Raw genomic sequence first — 20,209 nt, forward strand, 5'->3', positions numbered from 1 at the left:
ACTTTCTGAACAAGGAGGGACTCTCAGTTTTATAGCTTAGCTGCTAGTTTTAGGGACACTAATGAATTTTCTTTGCTTTCCAGTCTGTGGCTTTCTTCTCCTCAGGAGATCTCTCTTTGTCCTCCTGTTTTTTTTACTTTTTACTTATTTTTTTAATAGAGCAAGTAAGAGAGAGCAGAGGGACAGGGAGAGAGAGAATCTTAAGCAGGCTCCATGCCCAGTATGGAAGCCCACACGGGGCTCATTCTTGCTACCCTGAGACTGTGACTTGAGCTGAAAGCAAGAGTTAGACACTTAACCAACTGAGCCACCCAGGCATCCCTGCCCTACTGTTTTTTTTTTTTTTTAAGATTTTATTTATTTATTTGTCAGAAAGAGAGAGAGAGAGCAAGCACAGGCAGACAGAGTGGCAGGCAGAGGCAGAGGGAGAAGCAGGCTCCCCACAGAACAAGGAGCCCGATGTGGGACTCGATCCCAGGACGCTGGGATCATGACCCGAGCCGAAGGCAGCTGCTTAACCAACTGAGCCACCCAGGCGTCCCTGCCCTACTGTTTTTTAGAGGAACTTTCTCAGCTCTCTTTTCTTCCTGCTGCTCTGTATCCAGGGAGATAGGGAGCCTGTGATAGGGAGTCTCTCAACTCTGTGTTCTGTCTCTATGTGCACTGTCTATATGTATTTGGTAAAAACCCAAGTGAAAGAGTTGGCTGGTGAGTGCAGACTTGCCATGTGGGGGGCTCCTTGAGATTCTGACCTAACACTTTGGCTCATGTGAAGACATTAAAAGTTGGTTAATAGGCACCTGGATGGCTCATTTGGTTAAGTATCTGCCTTTGGCTCTAGTCCTGGGACCTAGCCCCATATAGGGCTCTCTGCTCAACAGGGAGTCTGCTTCTCTCTCTCCTCTTCCCCTGTCCTCCACTTGTGCATGCACTCTCTCTTGCTCTCTCTCTCTCTCTCTGTCAAATATATATATAAAAAAAAAAGAGTTGGTTAACAGTTCAGCTGGTATTTTCTTACCCATATTTATGGCAGATTCTTCTTCTTGTAACTCTGCTAGGGATGAAAACAGTTGTGGATCACTGGTTTCTTTGGAAGACCTTGTAAATATTTGTATTTACTTCGATTCATCTTCTTTCTGTTCTGAGCTTTTTTTTATGGGTTTCTTTTTCTTCTTTTTCTTCTTCCTTTTTTTGGGGGGGAACTTGTGGTTTTATAGCTTTATTCAGCTTATTCTCATTGTTATGGAAATTGTTTACTAATTTTTTTCTTAGCTACAGATATGTTTAACATTTTACTAGTGAAGAATCAATAGCTTCTGTATTAATTTCTGATCCTTAGGCAATCTGTTTCCTTAAGCAGTGGTCTTAAAAACCTTCTGATTATGTATTTCATAGTAAAATGAGCACAGAAGTCCAATATATGTACATCTTACAAATTATAGATACAAACTACTTTATTGAACTGTTTTTTTCCCCACATTTTAAGACATTAAGCATTATAAGATTCTTGAAATTTTTAAAATTTTGTATTCATCTGATACTGTTGATAGTGGATATAAATGTATTTCAGTTCATTGCATTGATGACTGAAAAATAATTTAAGTTCTTGTAGATCTGTTTAGATTATGATTGTATTCAACTCATCTAACTGACGAGGACAGATATCAGCCTCACTATTTTCTTGTTAGCTTATTCTTGTATTATCAGTATTTAATCCTTTTGTTGTTCTTTCAGGAAACTCTTTTTTTTTTTAACACTCCTCTTCCATTTTGTGAGAATTAGTTTCACTCAAACTGGTTAAGATGGTTTGTAATTCTACTTCCCCAGGCCCCCATAGACTGAAACCCTGCAGAACATCAAGCCTGCCGGTAGCTATCCAAACCGGGACCCTGCTTTCTGTGTAGGGTAATTTTATACTGTGGGGGAGGAAGACTTTTCCTCTGCCCTTCGAGATCCTTCTGCCCTTCGAGATCCTTCTAGCAGGACTTAGAATCAAATTGACCTGAGACAGATTAATGGGAGAAAGATAAAATCCAATAGCATACATAAGGGGAATCCACACAGACATGAAATTTCAAAGACAGTGAGGCAACATGAATGAGCTAAGGAGAGGGGTAGGACCTGAGGATACAAAGGGGAGGAAGGCCATTAGCAGGAAGGTGAGAGATGTTTGGAAAAACAAAGATTTCCCTGTTATGCAGATCAGTTACTTAGGTAAAACCTCTGTTAATAGTTCTCTTCCTGATACAGGCTCTCCTTTCCAAAGTAAATTTAGGCAGTTGAGGGGACGGCTGAGAGCTCCCCCCACCCCATGGACACACCTGTGTCTGCCAGATTTTGATAACTTTTAACTCAAAATAATGTTGATGCCAAAGTGGCCCATCCTGGGGCAGCCTGCCCTTAGCGCCTATAATACCTTGTATGATGAATGACTGCTGACCTGTTGCCCACAGGAAGACCTATCTTACCTGTGTTAACTATGAATAAAGCTTCTTTTCCTTTCTCTCTCCCTATTCAGTCATTTTGTGTCTCCATTCCCCACTGCCTTTGGTGCCCTGCACTTTGTGGATCATTGTCCTACAGAACTAGAGCCAGTTAGGGATTCTGGGAGCAGCTCCTTCTTTCAGATTCTCAGAGCTGTCATTGCCTTTGTTCAGGCAACTCTCTTGCTGCTCCGTTAGAGTAGCTGTTTCCCCCTCAGCCCGTGGCAGGCAACATCTAGAGCCCAGCAGGATCCTTCAGGAAGGATGCTTCCTTGGTAAGTCCTGGGCGAGCCATCTCTGTAATGTTATAGAATGGAAGTTACAGTTATCCCATGGGATTCAATTCATTTAGACAAAGGAAGGCATCTCTGCTGTAGGTGGCCTGGGAGTTTAACCTTGTCTTTGCCTCTTAGAGGCTTGAGGTAATGTTCAGCTTTCCCTACTCTCTGAAAGGTACTCATTTGTTAATTGGGGTTTATAATACCTACCTCTGCCCTCCTCTTCGAGCTCTAAGGATTAAGTGATGTGCTGAATGTAGGAGTCCATGATAGACTTCCCAGAGCCTGAATGGCTTATGTAGGTTTGCTGTAGAGAGAGATTATGAAATTTACCTTTGATAGTGGAGTGCACAGTAACGTGAGTGGGATGGAAATTTGATGCTTTCCATTTCCCGAGTTTTCTTTACAGTAACATTCTTAATTTCAAAAGGAACGAGATGGACAGTAGTTAAAAAGCGTAATCTCTGGAAGCAGAGACTTTTTCAGTTAGAATCCCAACCCCATGATGTATTGCGTGATCTTGGGCCAGTCTCCTCTGTTGCCCAGTTTCCTCCTCTGTAAAATGGGGATCATGCTGGCATGTTTCTCGGAGGGTTGTCATGAGGATCAAGTGAAAGACGGAGGGTGCTGGAGCAGCGCGCCCGGCTTGGCCTTGCGGGCTCAGTAAATGTCAGCTGGCATGCTTCTCTTTTTTCCTTTCTAAATGCCCTGGTGCAATACAATCCTGGTTAACATTTCAGCCCAGCAGAGAATTCATAATACAAATCCTGACCAAAAAAGGTGTTTTAAATAAGAAATCTCAGCGGTGTTTACTGGAGCCGGGATTTTCTTTGTTTTGTTTGGGTGATTAGTTTTGGAGGCCAGATATTTTCAGCACTTTTTTTGCATGAATTTAATCTCCTTGTGTTCAGGTTACCAGCAAAAGAGGAGCAGGAGCACCCGCTCTGCGTCACTTCCGACCTCCGCGAAGCAGCGGGGCCACCCTGCCCACCGCTCCAGCGGATCTTGTCAGTTTCCCCTCTCCACATCTCTTCCCGCCTTCCCACTTCTGTCTTCCTTCCTTTCCTTAATTGTTGTAGGAAGGTGCTCTGTAGCGGTGGTGGTAATGATCTTTGTTGGTGGCAGGGGAGAGACTATCAATATGCAGTTCTTTTAGGTTGAAAATTCTTGAAGTTGCATGTTACATAGTGAGGGAGGGCCATCATATATCGAAATTGCATGATTTTGTTATTTATAGTGTCTTTTCAGTATTTTTAAATCCAGTAACTCACTAAGTTGCCTTCAGTGGATTTTGGCCACTTTGTCAGGAATATTTAAGGGCCATTTCTTTTAAGCATTGAGATTGATAAAGTATAGTATTTAATCTCATTGTATTTGTAACACAGGAGAATTGATACCGTTATACGCCTTTGGTTTCTGGATTATGTAGTATTTATTTTAGTAAATTTCCATGGAATTTCATTTCTCTCTGTAGTTGTGAAGGGAGAAGATAAAATTGGATATGAAACTTGCTGGAGTGTATTTTGATTTCAAGTCTTCTGACCATCCCTGAATGGGTTGTTGCCACTGAATTCTTTCAGTTTACTTTAGATGTGGAGTCAGTCGCTTAATCGGGTCCCCTGTGCCGAAAGGCTCTTTAGACTTGAGGTCTGTCTTTGGGAGAGTGGCCTTTTCTTGATTTGGAGAGAAGGCTGATGTCATCCATTTGGGATTATGGTGGGTGGTGGAGAGAACAGAACAGAATCTGGATCTTGGCATCGTCACGACTTCAGGGTTGCCAGATTTCAGGCAGAATTCAAACTTAACCAAAAACTACAAAAGCAAAGGAGCTTTTGTTATGTAAAATAAACACGGGGCTTTCAAATATCAAAATGCCTCCTGTTTGGAAGATCCACATTTCCATGCCCTTTCTTTCACTGGGTAAATTGGCCATCGTCTTTACTTGCAGAAATCAGACAAGAGCTGGGTGGGGCACGTCGTGTACATTGGCCACTTGCCATAGGCATCGGCTTTGTCCTTTTCGGACAGGTGGGTGTTAACTACAGTCACTTGAGGAGAATGAGAAAGCAGCCTTGCTTCTGCATTCACAAAGGCCTTGGTGTTTCCATTTCCCCTTTGCCACAGTGGCCTAAGTAACACTGCCCAGTTGTGGCAGGGGTTGTGGGGAGCGGGTGCTTCTGCCTCCTTGTGTAATGACAAGTACATGACAGGTGCCCAACAAGTGTGAGTTTAGCTTTCTGTAGTAGCTGCTATTAATTAAACATCTTTGCTCCCTGCCGTGTTCTTTGACAACATGGCTCTTCCTTCCCTCATGTTTATACTCTGAGGGGGTGGGGTGGGGTGGGGTGTTGCCGTTGACCTTATTTTATAGAGGCCCAGACAGTAGTAACTTCCCCAGAATCCATGGCTTCTGGTGGCAGATCCAGGCATGGAGTTCCCGTCTCTGAAGCTTACATCTCTGTTCTCTCCCCGTTATCGTGCAGCCGCTGGTCCTCACAAAGTGTTTTCTCCAAGATCCTATTGGATGCCACTAATTAAATGATTACTGCTAATTAAGAGCAGACAGAACATAATGCTAGAAATATTTTCAGTGGCAGTAAATTACTTTCTAGGTGACTGAAAGGTGGGCACTCATTTCGGGGTGGTGATGATTTTTTCCCCTTGTGTTGGTCTTCTGTCACAAACTGTGGTAATCCTATAGTCTGGTGGTGAGCCATTCAGCTCCCTGATTACTTTAGATATAGTGGACATTAGGGTTTGACTAGAGGCCTGTGGGGGTTGAGTGGAGATGTGCTATAAAATGTTGCCGCTGTGATTGTCAGTCTTCTTTGAGGACACAGGGTCCCCTGGGGGTGGAAGTTGATGGACCCATTTGCTACATTGGCTGGTACTATAATTTATCTTCAAGGGGGAAAACAAGTAACTACAGGAACTTGTTGAACGGCACATGGAATCTTTATGTCGGGTTTGATATTACAGAGCTGGCTTTGAAATAGATTTTGATTTTGGAATATGTAAAAATTGTCACGGAATGAAAAAAAAAGAGGCCTCTGCCACACAGCGCTTACATCTGCTGTTTCCATCCGACATTGCACAGATTTCCCAAGTACTTCTGGGCGTTTCTGTAACAATTCTCTTTGTCCACATTTAAGACTCAGCATATTTCATGAAACCGGACGGTAACCCTGATTTGGTTTTGATGTGTCTGGTTTCCAGCAGGATGTTGATTGCTGACTGTTTTGTATTTTGGCCTAGGTTGTCCTGACGTTTCATGTGAGTTTGAAGAGGAAGGATATAGAGTCATGGGGAGCTGAGAGCAGCTGCCGCTGGTACCTGTGTTACATTTGTCTTTCTCTTGAAATTGCTACGGAAATGTAGAACTCCAGGGATTAGCTAAAGATACAAAAATAAGGCACTCTCCCTCGCTTGACCACTCATGACAGGCCATCTGGTCCCTCTATAGGGGCCTGGGTGGGATCCGTGACAGCATTGGGCTGGGGCTGATGTGAGGATGGGTGAGAAAGTCAGGGTCAACAAAGCTTAGGAGGGGGCTGGAAGTTAACTGTGTGAGACCTGGCCTGAACAGAAAGCAGGTGAACATCGGAATCAAGGAAATAAAGACACAGTTAACGAGGGAGTCAGGTTCCCAGGTGCTCACAAACCAACAATGCAGTCAGAAACCAGGGACAGCTTATAGTACCGGAGAGCAGAAGAGACTCAGACCAGTTAAAGAGCAAAGCCGCTTTAATCATCGTTAAGAAAACAGCTTTTTAAAAATTTCTTTATGATGGCCCGGGAACGGCTTCCAGGAATTTCTCACCGAGTTGCAGCTCGGATGGTGGAGCCAAAGGGGAGAGCAGTGCCGTTGTTGGAAAGTTGGGAAAAGAGAGACATTTGTCTACAGGATGATTCTTCAATAGGTGGCATCATAAAAAAGAATTCAGTGTCTGCCTGTTATGTCCATGATTCTAGACATTAAGAAATGCGAGATTCAGTTTTTACCCTCCCGGGGCTTCTAACTGAGTTGAGAAGACAGAGCATGGACGTCCCAAAGCAAACCACAACGGAAGTAGATGTGTTGGGTAGCCCCCCTGGGTGGTACTCATCGTGAGCTCTGTTGGAGTTGTGGGGGAAGGGGTGACCCGGCTGGGCTGAGGGGGACAGTCCAGGCCACAGGCTGCGTCTTTGAAGGGGCTGAGTTTGGAGTACAGGGTGGGACTGAAGGTGAGGAAGATGGAGGTAAGCCTCTCCCCCGCCTTCAGCCTTCAGGTGCCGTTTCAGTCTTTGAGCTAACTTCCTGATTTGTAAGATGGTTAAAAAAATCCTGCCTCTCCCGTTTGTATTAGGATGGTTGTGGAGATTAAATGAGATGATTCATTCGAGAAAGCCCTTTGTAAGTGACACAGTGGGTTCAAATTGCCATTTGTAGTGGAAAGCCTGTGGGATAACAGGCTTTGTTTTAATTCATTTATCACATGTAAATGAGGTTGTACTCTTCAATCAGAGGCCTTCCATGAAGGTCACGATTGAATGTAAAGGGAAGAGGTTAAGGAACTGTTTTTAAGCAAGGTTAGTATACGTCTGAGATTTCACTTACAAACTTCTAAAGCATAATTAGTATTGAAAATTAATGTTGAATGTATATCTGAAGTGTTTTACATTTTTGGTTTATAAAAAGAGGAAATCTATTTCAAGAGTAAGTTACTGAGCTATGAAAAAAATAGAAGTCCATTTAGTAGCAAAATTACATGATGCCTCTCATTCTGCATTCTGAAATAAGACTATTTTTAGCATCTCTTTGAATCAGTGATGAATTCCAATTACAGGATTCAGTAATTAAAGCAGAGAAAAATATAACATCGTTTAGGCAAGAAAATCTCTCACTTGAATTGGATCTTTTTCAACTTTTAAGCTATTATGTTCAGGGACCTCCCCAGAATCATTGGTTTGTCATCTTTGTGGGGTCACAAGCAACAGGAAAAATGCCAGAACATCAGCCAAGGACACAGTGTCCCACTTTTAAGAAAGGAAGTTTAAAAAATTCTGGGATTCTGGGATGTCTTAATGGGCAAGTGTGTCGTAGCTCTTGTTTGCTAAATTCTGGAACAAATCTTCAGGGACCTCTTGGCCTTGCCCTGTTTTCCTGTCTTTCCTGTTGGTCAACTCACTCCCCCACTGGGACCACCACTGTCCCTCTGTCTCCTGCATCTGTTCTGCCTCCTCCTTTCTTTCTTGTGCTCCCAGGCTGTTTCTGAGTGTCGTGAATGAAACTGCCTGATGGTGCCAGTTGGTACCCCTCCACATTTGTATTTAATGGTTGTAGATTGTTCCATAATGTTGCTAAACAGCGTTTAAAAAACTTTGTCGAAGTCAGCAATCTTTTCTCAAGCTGGAAGCCTCATTTTATCTCAAGCAAGTTATTTATCTCTTTATGCCCCTTGCACAAAAGCTCATTAACCATTTGGCTGAATTGAAATAAGTGTTCTGTTGACCCAGATTCTCCTGCTCTTTGCTTGGTTGAAGCCCAGCACTTTAAAGCACTTAGAGTGGTGACCCATGGGGGCCAATACGAGGTCACTGGACACACTCAAGTTCAACTTTCCAGGTTGAAGTAGGTCAGGAAGAGGCATTGTGATTTTTCTTTTACCTAGGCATTCAAGAAAATTCACTTATTTGGCACATGTTTTTTGAATGTGGGCTGTGGGCCAAGCACTGAGCTGGGTACTAGGAATTTATGAATGAAAATGAAAATGAAAAAAATTTTCATAGTGAAGAGTAGAGTAAGGAGTCAAAAGTGTTAGGGCCCACAGGTGGCTGGCTGCCCAGGGCCAGACCTCTCTGCCATGAACATTAAAAAACCTCAAACAAACAAAAACCCCTTAATATTTGCTGCAGGCAGAAGCACCATACAACTAGGTAATCCATTTTGCCTTTGAAAATGGATTCCATTAACTGTGAATTTCTGAACATTTTAACCTCTAAATTCTTTGATCTCTTAGCCGCTCAGTGCATTGCTGTGATAATGAATAACTAGGCCAATTTAAGAATAGAATGAAATCTGAACTTCGATCTTCTTGGTTTTTTAGGTTCTTGTATACTCATGTATTCACTGTTTGTTTCCTTCTGGACCAGGAGGTTGTCGTGAACGATTCTCCGCAAAGCCCTGGGGGGTATAGAGATAGATGCAGGCCACCCTCCCTGGCGGGTGGATGTGAATGGCTGTGGAGGGGAACAGGTTGTAGTTAGTGGTGGTGGCAGAGAAGTAGTAAGTGGTAACAGCAGTGATAGGTGCTGTCTGTTGCTCACCCCGTGTAAGGCCTACGGTGTCCCGTGGGATAGCTCACATAACTCCCCCAGTCTCATTTTTGTAGTTCAGGAAATGTAGGCTTATATCACCTGCCGGAGTGCTGGAGTGTATAAGTGCAGCTCAGTTCCGGCTTGCGAGCCCACCGCACTGGGGCATTCGGTACTGCCCCTTTGGTTGGTGGGCACGGAGAAGGGGAAAGTGGCTGCTTCGGGGAAACTGAGCAGTGGTTTGTGGTGGAAGTGACCCGAGCCCGCTCGCGGGGAGGCCCAGAGAGCAGGGAGAGGCAGGTGCTCAGAAATGTGGGAGTGGGGGCACCTGGGTGGCTCAGTGGGTTAAAGCCTCTGCCTTCGGCTCAGGTCATGATCCCAGGGTCCTGGGATCGAGGCCCGCATCGGGCTCTCTGCTCGGCAGGGAGCCTGCTTCCTCCTCTCTCTCTGCCTGCCTCTCTGCCCACTTGTGATCTCTGTCTGTCAAATAAATAAATAAAATCTTAAAAAAAAAAAAAAAGAAATGTGGGAGTGGACAGCTCAGGAGAAGCGGCAGAGGCCGCCCCGCAGACGGGCACCCTGGGGATCCTATTCCAGAGTGGCAGGGCAGAGAGGAGTCTTTCCAGGGAAGACTGTGCCCAGCTTGGTGGCAGTGCCCAGAAGACAGAACCAGTGAAACAAACTGGCAGGCCCGTGGTGTCAATGGGCAGGGTGTGCTGCCTCCCTCGGGCCACATCTGGTATATGTTGTTCTGGGCGCTGCACCTCCTGGAAGGACAGGAGAGCACCCGGAAAAGGCTGGAGGGACGGGGACATCGAACCCTGCCTTCAGATACTTGGATGTTTGCTGAGCTGAGGCTGTGGTAGGTTCTCCTTGGTTTCAGTGGGCAGAACAGAGCGTTGGTTGGTTTGCAGTTAGAAAGATGTAAGCTTTCACTGAATATAAAGAAAGCCTTATTTCAAATAGTGTTTCTTAACAAGTGGGGTTCCAAACTCACAGCTTCCCTCTCCCTGAACAGTGTTCAGGCAGGTGGGTGCAGGGAGAGCGAGGGCGGAGGAGAGCTCTGTGCTGCCTGGGGGCTGGATTTCAACCCCCTTCTAACCCTTACCCGTGAGTTTCCGTTAGCTTCCCTGGAGACGGGCAGGCAGGTGCACACTTTGCATTTTGTGAGCAAGCGCCGGATCTGGTGCACTTGATCCTGACTTCCTCACGCTGTCCTAATAGTTAAGTGATGATACAGCACTTATCTTTATATTAAGTCTGTATACTCTGTGCATCTCACAAGGCAGTAATCAGTACTTGGTGTCACTTTGAGCCCCATGCAGATTTTTTAATTTTTTTCCCATTTATTGCAGCTGCCACTAACGTTCTCTTCTACCGCGCGCTGCCCGTATCTGTGGCCACTTAGCACTTTCAGACTTGCTGTGTGGTGTCTTTCCGGGCATGGGCTCACCTTTGTCTGACTCCTGGTTATATCTCTCACGCACAGTAGGAGTAAGTGTTTGAATGGACCAGTGAGTGGTTGACATGACCCAGAACTTTATCTGGGCTATTCGAGTCTTCGACCATTATTAGCCCAGAGGTGTGGACCAGCTGTGGATCTCTGCAAAACTCATATCAGGAATTGATCGTTTGTTCCTTGTATTTTACTAGGTAGTTACACAGTTCGTTAAGTTAAGGGGAAGAAAATATTATTTTATGATCCTTGTATTAAGGTCTGGGATAAGTATTTTTTTAATGAACAGATTACCCAAAACTGGGAGAATTTTTCATTTGCACTCATAATTAATGTGGTTTTATTAATTATTAAATACGTGAAAGTGAACCTGGCTGAGCGTGTGATACCTATAGGTGACCAGTGAACGTCAGCTAGCTGCAATTATTTCTGTTTTATTCACAGCAATATCCCTTCTGTGACTTGTTTCATATTTTTTGTATTTATTTACTCTTTCCCACCAGATAAAGCTTTCTGGAGGCCAAGACCTTGTCTTATTACTTAGTGTTTTTGTTTTACCTTCTACAAAAGAACTCACTCATACATTGAATTGAATTGTGGGGCCAGCTAAGTGTGTCCCTTCTGGCTCTGATTTCAGACACGTAGGGCTGATCCAGCCTTGGGAATTAGAACACAGATGTCAACCTGAGAGGCCAGGGAGGGGAAATGCCAGACTGCTGTTTTACTGTGTTGTCAGACGATTCTAGCTAAAAACATTCTTATTTGACATTCTGATGAGCTTTGTTTCTCTGAAGCTAACGGAGGCTGCGTGGTTCTAAAGTGCCTACCAGTCTTGTAAATAGAACTTTATATGTGAACAGTTAAGAACACTGATGACGTGGTCTCCTGGGGAGGGAGGGATTTAGAATTTGAGTCTGGTTAACAGGGTAGCCCTGGAAAGCATGGCAGGGGAACAGCTCTCTGAAACAGCTTCTCTTTGCAGAACTAGAATTGGGAAGCTGTAAGGGGATGACAAGGACCAAAATAGTAAACAAAGCCTTGTACAATCAGATTAGGATAACCTTGGCAGATTAACAGTGACTCATTTGGACACAACCTGTTCTCAGGTTAAACGTTTTCGTGTCCCAGAGTTATTTATCTCACATTGACTTGGATGTTGTGGATAACTAAGATAAAGGGGCATATTACTGGGGACAACTTTATTATCATTGACCTTTTAAAATGCTCTGGAGAACAAAATTAGGTGTTTTGTGAGATTAATTCAGTTATTCCTCTCAGCAGAGTGTAGAGGAATATAAATTGAACGTCAGCTGAACTGCTTAGGAGGTGAATGGGCTATAATAGATTTGTAATGACCGGAGCTCATCATAAAGCCATTTGGTCCTCATCCATAAATGTGTTTGGACACATTTCCCTAGAGAGTTACTTACCCTCGCTTGATTATTCTTGCTCTGTGATTATTCCTTGCAATAATGTCATGGTACCATTTTTTCTTTTCTTGCTTTTTACACTGAATAGCATAAGGAATTTTAATTTTAGCGGTATTTTAAGAATTAGGCTGCGGTCTGATGTCCTCATATTGAAAGTAGTGTTCAAAACCTGAAGGAGCAGGGATAAGTACTTCTTGGAAGGGAACTTTGTTTTATTTATTTATTTTCTAAGATTTTATTTATTTGAGAAAGAGCGAAAGTGAGAGCACAAGCAAGGCAGAGGGAGAGGGAGAAGCAGACTCCCCACTAAGCAGGGAGCCCAATGCTGGACTCAATCTCAGGACCATGGATCATGACCTGAGCCAAAGGCAGATGCTTAACCGACTGAGCCACCTAGCGCCCCTGAATGGAATTTTAGGGGGAGGAGTCCTTACAGATCATCCAGTTTGTTCCTCTGTTCATTGGCTTGTTCATTCATCTATTCAGCAAATACTTGAGTGTTCATATACCTTTCTCTTGGTATTCCTTTCCCCAGATACTGGTAATAACCCCTCAACTCAGTGTCTCAAGCCTGAATTGTTAAGAACTGCACTGTTTGGCACAGTAGCTGTTAGTCATGTGATGCTATTTAAATTAACATTCATTAAAATGAAATAAAATTAAAAATTCAGTTTCTCGCCACGCTAGCCACATTCCAAGTGCTCAGTCAAGTGCTCTGTGCAGCTGGAGGCTGCCATTTTGGATGGTGTTGGTCTATAAAACACATCCATCATTGCCAGACAGTACTCTGTCTTCCGAGAGACATTACCTAGCATCCCATCGACTTCATCACCCACCACCTATGTCTCTCAGGTTTGTTCCCTTTAAAAAATTCTCCCATCTTATTTTAGGTCATCATCATCTGTTCTCTGAATTAAGGCACCTATGTTACCATGGCTGTGATGTCTTTCCTGCCACTCCCTCCCCTCAGTGGCTCCGCTCCCTCCCTTATGGTCTCTTAATACCATGTATATGCCTTTATCTCACTGAATACCAATTCCTTGTTTGTACGCTTTTCTTCTGGTGGACCAAGAGGTTGTTGCGGTTGTAGGACTGGGCTTTGATCTTCCAGGGTGGGGACACACACGGTGCCTGACACATCACTACAATAAATAAGTGTTTATTGAGCAGATAAAGAGCTGAATGGATGGGGGAGGAGGCTGTATTGGTTGCATTCTGAAGGCTAGGCACAACAGGGATGCATGGAATCGAGAAGAAGGCCTTCATGCTGCGGGAGCATCATGGATGTGGGCCTGGTGGTAGGAAGTGACAGGGCAACCGTGCTCTTAGACTACGGCCACAGAGAAGCATTTTCAGCACCATCCAGAGCTTAACCATGGGACATAAATAGAATTTCAGTTCTGGTGTTGCATATAAATGTGTTTCCCTGACACCTCTAAGTAGAGGTGCTGGATTTCACACTTAATAACCTTAAACTGTAGCTTCAGAGGAGTTAAAGATATGCTCTACCCTGTAAAATTAAGCACCACACTCACAAAGTCTAGTTGATTCTTCAAGACTGTTATGGTTCCTGACTTAAGTAAGGCATGAGAGCAGCCGAGCAGGAAAGAAAAATGCACGTGTACATGTCCAGAAGGTGGCTCATACAGAAGAGTGACCGCAGCCAGACAGACCGATCCTGATCCTGCTTCATCCAGGCTCTGTCATCCTGGGCATGTCACCTTCTGGTCCTTGGTTTCCTCGTTTTTTGATGGAGATGGATATTACCTGCATTGTGAGGATTAAGTTAAAATGTATGTGACATGTGAGCGCTGTGCTTAATCCTGATTAAAGCTATTCATCAAGTGATAGCTGTTACCAAATTAATAGTACATAGCATTTTAGGCAAGTGGGAAAACTCACAGTTGTATTTCCCAAAGGAAGAATTGACATGATTGCTAAACACGGAAATGTTTCAGGTCATCCTGAAAACATGCGCGTCGGACCCTTTCCTCCACAATTAGCTAGACAGACCATCTCTAACGTGAAATGTACCGGGCTAGTTACTTTCAGAATCATGCAGATAAGGTGATCTGGTAGAGGTTAAAATTGGGCCCGGAGAATCAAAATCCTAGGGCTGATTCTCTGTTTGGAAATAAGGTGATCACTAATGCAAATTACTTAGGAAAAACTCACTTTTCTTTTACTGTGCATAATCAAGAGCATGCTCTACAGCTGCTCCTAAGGAAGGGGAAGAAAATTATGTGCTGCTTTTAATTTTAAATAAGCAAACTCGTGGGACGTGTGTAGATTAGAGGATCACTGAATGATCTGTTTTTTCCCCTACTTTCAAAATGGTAGTGACAGTCTCAACTGTGTATATTCTCATCCAACCGGCCTACGTATAATTCATGCATATCCAGAGACTCCTCTTAGGGAGATTCAGAGTTGCTTTCCCTTTCGGTAATTGTACACAGCTCCCTTCCTGTGCCTGCACGGCCTTTGCCTGGCCTTACTCCTCCCTGCTCCTTGTCCCCCGAGACTGTTGGATGTATCCCACTCCACCGCCTCGCTCTTGCTTTCACACAGCTACCTTATTGTATTATAATTACTGGCAGGCATTGGTCACCATCACAGGACTGTGAGTTCTCTGATGAGCAGGCATTTTCTTACTCATTTTTGTGTCTGCATTGTTGCCTTACAATGGGGATACTTACTCAAACAAGATGCTTGGTAAACTTCTGCTGAATTAACTAACGATAGTCACCAAATTTTTCTTCTGCGTATTCTTCCTAAGTGAACCATAACTGTGTTTGGGTAGGGAACTCTATCATCCTTTCTGGTACCGCCTAGCTCCAGAGCATTTATAAACAATATCAGATTGCTCTAGAGTCTTGCTGTTATGAATATCTGGTATTCTGGAAGCACTTCTTAGGGTAGATTCAGCAAGTATTAAATCTTTGATACTGCTTTATCTGCATACATTCTATTAAAGTATTTAGAAAGGGATCACCGAGATTTTTATTGAATTTAAACAGATTTTTAAAAAAGATTTATTTGTTTATTTGGGGGGTGGTGTGGAATAGGGGGAGAGAGAAAGAGTCATAAGTAGACTTTCTGGGGAGCCCAGAGCCTGATGCCAGGGCTCGATCTCAGGACCCTGAGATCATGACCTGAGCCGAAACAAGGAGCCCACGCTTGACCAACTGCACCACCTGTATTTAAATTCAGGCGCCCCTGAATCTAATATTTTTGTGTGAAAAATTGGTACAGAAGCTCTTGTCTGATAGAGTTCTTGTGTGAATCATCAATGTTCAGTTCATTGTGGGCAGTACTAAAACCTTAAATGTATGTGTGTTGAATCTATGAACTGAGCTGTTCAGTTGAATATACCTGTAATATGCTTGGCTTTTTGTTTTTCTGCCCCTAAGCTATTTACTCTGATTTCTTGATGTTAATTTCAGAGCTCATTCCAGGATAGGGAGTTGGAATTATACAGGAATTCACATACCTTATTAGCTCCTGGCTTAAACTAATTAAAAAAACTAGTTCTGGGACTAGAACTCCCTTGATGAAATCGTTTAAATGTGAAATTTGAATTTAAGACTTTTATGAAGACTTGAATGCTTTTTACTTACTGTTATTTAATTTTTTTTTTCAGTTTTAATTTTGATTGCTGTACTATTGTTATCTGAGCCAAAGTGGTGATGCTACCTGAGGGGAATTTCTGCAACCCATAGTCAGCAGTTATACGGTAAGGATGTGTACCTCTTACCCTTAAAGCCAATTAATTTCTTTAACATTGTAGTTCAGAATTTTAATTTGAAATGGAATACTATAAAATAGTTTAATATTTCAAAATATTACATATTAATATATTTTAATCTATAAATATTAATAGCAGACAATATTTTAGAGTTTTAACTCCTAATCAACAGTTCAAGAATTTGAAAGAGAAAATATGTAACTTGATATATTCATTTCATATTAATTTTTGTGTGAAAAACAAAAGTGGCTATACAGTTTATGACTTATTAAACTGGGGTCTCATTTTTCCTTCCTCATATTTTTCCCATTTGCTTTTTATCCCTGGGCTTTAATTAGTTTTTTATTATCTGATTTTTGTTAATAATGAATGGATATGAGCAGTCAAGATGATAAAACTTAAACCTCGTTGGATTTTACTACAACTTACTCTGAATTGAGGTGGTGTTGATTCCAACGGGCTGAAATGAGGTTTTGAATTATTTAGAGATTTAAATGATCTATAATAGCTTTATCTTCAAGGGCTAATTCAAGAGTAATGAAATATGGCCAAGCAGTAAGGCGAGTTACTCCTTTGAGCTTCATTTTCCATATACAAAATGTTTATCATTTGTTTTATAGAGTTGTAAAAATCAAATGAGATGATCTATGTGAAACTGTCTTTTTCTTCCTTTCATTTATTAATTTTTTTTGGAACGGTAGAAGGAAAATAACAAGTCTGTTGATTTTGAGATGGGCTTTAGAGAGAACATAATGCTCTTAATATCCTTTAGAGGAAAGGATGCTGGAAGACTTGATCTTCAGTTCTGTCTCACTTCGTAGACAAATCATTTCATTAATTTACTATCAGAAATTTGAATTTTGTTTTCATACTTTCACTTTCCAGCTAACTTTTCAAGAATATATCTGTATTTCTTGACTATAATGAAACTAAGCTAGAAATCATTATCAGATATCTTTGAAATCTCCAAACATTTTGAAATTAAATATCACATTCTGAAAGTCCCATGGATCAAAGAGGAAGTCACAAGGTAAATTAGAAAATATTTTGAATTGAATGAAAATGAAAATACAACATATCCAAATTTATGGGATTCACCTAAAGCAGTACTTCCAGGGGGAATTTATAGTGTTGAATGCTTATAATAGGAAACAGAAGATTTGAAACAATAATCTAAACCTTTACCTTAAGAAATTAGAGGGCAAAGAGCAACTTAAACCCAGAACAAGCAGAGAAGAAGTTACCAAAGATATGAGCAGAAATCATTGAAATAGAAAATAGAAAAACTGTAGGAAAAAAGATCAGTGAAACCAAAAGCTGAGTTTCTTTTTGAGATCAATAAAAATTGATCTACTTGTAGTTGTACTAATCAGGGAAAAAAAGAGAAAGCAAAAATTCCTAATATCAGAAAAGAGAGACCATCAATATAGATTCTACAAAAGGAAGCTCAAGGGAATATTATGATAACTTATGATAACTATGATAAATGGACAGATTTCATCAAAGTCACAAGGTATTTAACTTGATTTCCATGCTTTCACTTTACAGGTAATTTTTCAGGAATATGTCTTTTTTTTTTTTTTTTTTTTTTTACCTTATTGAAACTAAGCTAGAAGTCGGTATCATATTATCTGTGAAATCTCCAAATATTTTGAAATTAAATATCATATTCTAAAAATCCTTTTAGAAGGAATGGATAACACGCATAGCTTTTTATTCAAGAAGTTGAATTTGTAGTTAACCCCTCTCTTCCCCCAAAAAACCCTCAAAGCCTAATTGGACTCACTGGTGAATTCTACCAACTTAACTAAGAAAGAAGTAAAGCCAATTATATACAAAAGCTTCAGAAAATAGAAGGAACACTAATTTATTTTAGGATGCCATTATTACTCTGATATTAAAAAAAGAGGTATTTCTCAGAATACTAGTAACCTGAATAAAGTTTATATAAAAAGTATAATACATCATGCTAAGGTGCCATTGGTTCTTCTTTTGAAGATCAGTTATGTAATTCAATCCATATCAACAAACTACACAGAATTCTTCAAAGCTGTATGATCATCTCACTAGGTGTAGAAAGAGCATTTGACAATAGTCCTAATTTATTCATGATAAAAACTCAGAAAAGTAGGAGCTTTCTCAACTTGATAAGAGGTATCTATGAAAAACCTACAGCTAATAATTACAATTATTGGTGAAAGACTTAATGTTTTTGCCTCACATTGGGAATAAGGAAGAATGGTCACTTACTGTTCTTACTCAGAATTGTCCTAGTCAGTGCAATAAAGCAAAAAAAGAGATAAAATGCATATAGATACAGAAAGAAGAAAAATTAAAGTCCACGGCAAGAGACCTGAGAAATGAGCTTTTAGCCTTAGAGTCTCTGTAATATAGGGAAGGAGACAGTGGAGGTGGGAGTAAATATTGAATGCCTGTAGACAGTATCTACTACATTTTGGTTTCTGTGGTTATGATCTGAAAGTCATAAGAGCAAGGCCACATTTATATGACTTGTTGGTTTAAGTTACTGTTTTCTCTAAAGTTAAAAGTCAGCATGATCTTTGGGAGATGTCTCAGTTCAGCGTTTCTTCTTTCTTCTAATATAACCAGAAAGCTTTGTGTGGTACTTAAAAGTTATGCATTGGTTTAAACTTCATTAAACAGCTCTTGGTTTTTGATTTAAAGAAGAAGGCTATTTGAAACAATGCTAAGGTGTTTCTTTAAATTCTAAGGCAGGGTACGAAATTACTTGGTAAATCTATTATAACTATCATATATCTTTGGATGAGGTAAAATTACTTCGTATGCTTGTTGTCCGTATCTTAGAATACATTGACACGTTTTGTATAATAATGTAAGCCACGTATTATGCCCGTTGATTTGTGCTAAGTAATTTCCATATACATATTTTTATGATCTTTGGCAAGTAAGAATTGAGGAAACCCTGAGTCCTTGTCCTAATTGCCTAGAATAGTTGTATGGCGAGACAATGTGTCTCCAGATGGTGTTACTGGAATCATTCCTAAGTCTCTTGCAGTCATATAGTGTTTCAGCCTCAGTGGAATGGCTTACAAACGTAAACAAATATATAGTTTACCCTTGATCTTAGCCAAAAGGCCAAGAAGCTATAACAAATTTGTGTGCCTTTCCATTTTAATTGCAGTTGACCCTTGAAACAGTGCAGTGGTTAGGTACGCTGACCCCCACACAGTCAAATGCACTTAAAACGTTTGGCTCCCCCAAACTTAACTACTGAGAGCCTTGACTAGAAGCCTTACCAATAATATAAACAGTCAGTTAACATGTATTTTTTATATTATGTGTATGTATACTGTATTCTTACAGTAAATTAGAGAAAAGATGTTACTAAGAAAATCACAAGGAAAAGAAAATCCATTTACAATACTGTACTGTTGTAATAGAAAAAAATCCACTTACAAGTGGACCTGTGCAGTTTGAACCCATATAGTTCCAGTGTTAGCTGTGCGTGTTATCGACCATATCAGTTGGTGCTAGATACTAGGTATGGCAGAGTAGTGGTACAGTAGAGGGAGTGTAAGTTTAGGAGTTAATAGAAGATCTTGGGTTCAAATGCTAAAAACATACAGGCTTAAGCTCTTGAGCAAAATCACTTAAATCCTTGATCCTCCTTTCCCTCATCTAAAAGGAGGATAATCTTGACGAGCTGCTGAAAACATTAAAAAAAATACTCAGAGCTTCTAGCAGACAGTGGGTGCTCAAATGGTGATGCTAAAAGAGGGTCTTAGTTGCAGAAATGTTATACGACTTTGCTGTCTTACAGAGCTGGTTTTGAATTGGGTTGGAAGAATTAATGTTTTTAAAATACCTCTACTGCACAAAGCAATCTACAGATTCAGGGGAAACCCTATCAAGATTCCAAGTGTATTTTTCACAGAAATAGAACCAAATTTTTAAATTTGTATGGAACCACAAAAGATCCTGTCTGGATAGCCAAAGCAATCCTGAGAAAGAACAAAGCCAGAGGCATCGTGCTCCCCGATTTCAATCTGTATTACCAAGCTATAGTAATCAAAACATTATGGTCTTAATATAAAAGCAAATACATAGATCAGTGGACTAGAATAGAGAGCCCAGAAATACATCCATGCATATATGGTCAATTTATGATAGAGCAGCCAAGAATATACAATGACACAGTCTCTTCAACAAATGGTGTGAGGAAAACTGGACAGCTACATGCAAAAGAATGAAACTGGACCACTACCTCTACAGCATACACAAAAATTAACTCAAAATGGACTAAAGACTTGAATGTAAGATCTGGATCCATAAGAGTTCTACAAGAAAGTATAGGTAGTCTGGGCGATTATTTTTTGGATCTGAATTCCAAAAGCAAGGGCAACAAAAGCAAAAAAAAAAAAAAAAAAAAAAAAGGAACTACATTAAACTAAAAAGCTTCTGCACAGCAAAGGAAATCATCAGCAAAATGAAAAGGCAAACTACTGAAGGGAAGAAAATATTTGCAGCTCATATCTCTGATA

At 41.1% G+C, this 20,209-nt stretch overlaps 1 protein-coding gene across 2 annotated transcripts in view; it reads left to right on the forward strand.

Annotated features, from left to right (window-relative positions):
* WASF3 (WASP family member 3) overlaps positions 1–20,209 on the forward strand; it is a 130,878-nt gene that overhangs the window by 41,199 nt on the left and 69,470 nt on the right. For both annotated transcript variants that reach the window (XM_047722971.1, XM_047722973.1), the window contains exon 2: positions 15,582–15,674. The gene's annotated coding sequence lies outside the window, so the exon portion shown is untranslated. The remainder of the gene's footprint in view (positions 1–15,581; positions 15,675–20,209) is intronic.

This window comes from Lutra lutra, chromosome 3 (assembly GCF_902655055.1).
Source record: "Lutra lutra chromosome 3, mLutLut1.2, whole genome shotgun sequence".
Lineage (NCBI taxonomy): Eukaryota > Metazoa > Chordata > Mammalia > Carnivora > Mustelidae > Lutra > Lutra lutra.